The 1,314-nt window shown below is 39.0% G+C and overlaps 1 pseudogene; it reads right to left on the reverse strand.

The window, feature by feature from the left end:
• LOC145800381 (ataxin-3 homolog pseudogene) lies at nucleotides 1-859 on the reverse strand (annotated as a pseudogene).
• Between the last annotated feature and the right edge of the window lie 455 nt (nucleotides 860-1,314).

A 1,314-nucleotide genomic window follows, 5' to 3' on the forward strand; every position in this document is an offset into this window, starting at 1 on the left:
TCATAGCCCTTGACCAGTTACTGTTTTTATTTTCATTGTATAAGGGGCCAATTGCATCACTCTGGCCATGGCCGGGGAGGAGGAATCCATCAAGCTGGCAGCTATTGCAGCATTCAAATCTTCATCTTCCGTATCTGAGAGCGTTTGAAGCTGCTGATTTGGAACAGTTCTGTGAGGCACTCTCTGTCCGGAGTTGCAGGATTTGGTTATCCTCTCTGCATCTTCAGGCAAAGGCCACTATCCAAAACCATTAGAAGCTTCGGAGGATGCGAAAGGACAATCTTTGGGGAAATTTCCTCTGATGAGGAAAATGCTCCAGCTGAAGCCTATCAGAGTGTCCAGATATGCCGAGAAGTAAAACTTGGATAGGTGCTCGGGGGCTGGATAGAGAATGTCGAAGTTGTACCACTCTCCATTTTCTTTCCTTGTACAAAACCAATGATCGTGTTAATGGCAAATAAATGCGTTTTCAAGTTCTGGGTCGATCTCAATTGGTTTGGCAACAAGGCAGTCGAGTGGAATGACTTGCAGATCCCACAGTTCTAATGCCTTCTGCAAAACCTGCTAATGGAAATTTTCAATTACCCGAATCAATTATGGTTTCTTATTGGCGCCAAAAATAGTCAGTGAAGAAAGGAACAAAGCAACTGTTCGTTTCGTCTAACAGAACAGGAACTCTCTTGTCCAACACAGTAAATATCACTGTAATGTAATGAAATTTCAATAACATGACTGACTATACAACAATTACAAATGCATGTAAAATCAATACAAAATGATGTTGCATCTTTTAATTTTATCACTTTAAAGCAAAAGAACCATCAAAGCAGATTATATTGTCAGAAGTGCACTGCCACATTATTCTGGTCTTAAATTTGGAAAATGTTTGAGGGCCACAAAATCAGTGGCTCAAATGGCTCAAAACAGCCAAAACGACGTCGTTTTGCGTTGTTTTGCACTCAAAACGACGTCGTTTTGACAGTTTTGAGCCATTTGAGCCACTGTTTTTGTGGCCCTCTAGCATTGCTGCTTAAATTTTGTATAAAATTTCTAAAAGCACATCATTTTCCATTTTATAATTTTTAAGCTTTATCAATTGCCTAGCACAGCAATCTTCAATACATTGCAGATAAAGCTCATCACAACTGGAAGTCCGAGCACGTTATATGCACCCTCTTACATTACTAGTGAGTGAGACATAATTAGAAGAAAAATTAATCCCACCCAACAATAAGTAATATCATCAAATAATATCACATTGACAATTCATATGCATAAGAAACTGATAGTTAAATCATAGCTGCAATGTCTATA

This window comes from Camellia sinensis, chromosome 10 (genome assembly GCF_055761805.1).
Source record: "Camellia sinensis isolate YWXY chromosome 10, ASM5576180v1, whole genome shotgun sequence".
Classification (NCBI taxonomy): domain Eukaryota; kingdom Viridiplantae; phylum Streptophyta; class Magnoliopsida; order Ericales; family Theaceae; genus Camellia; species Camellia sinensis.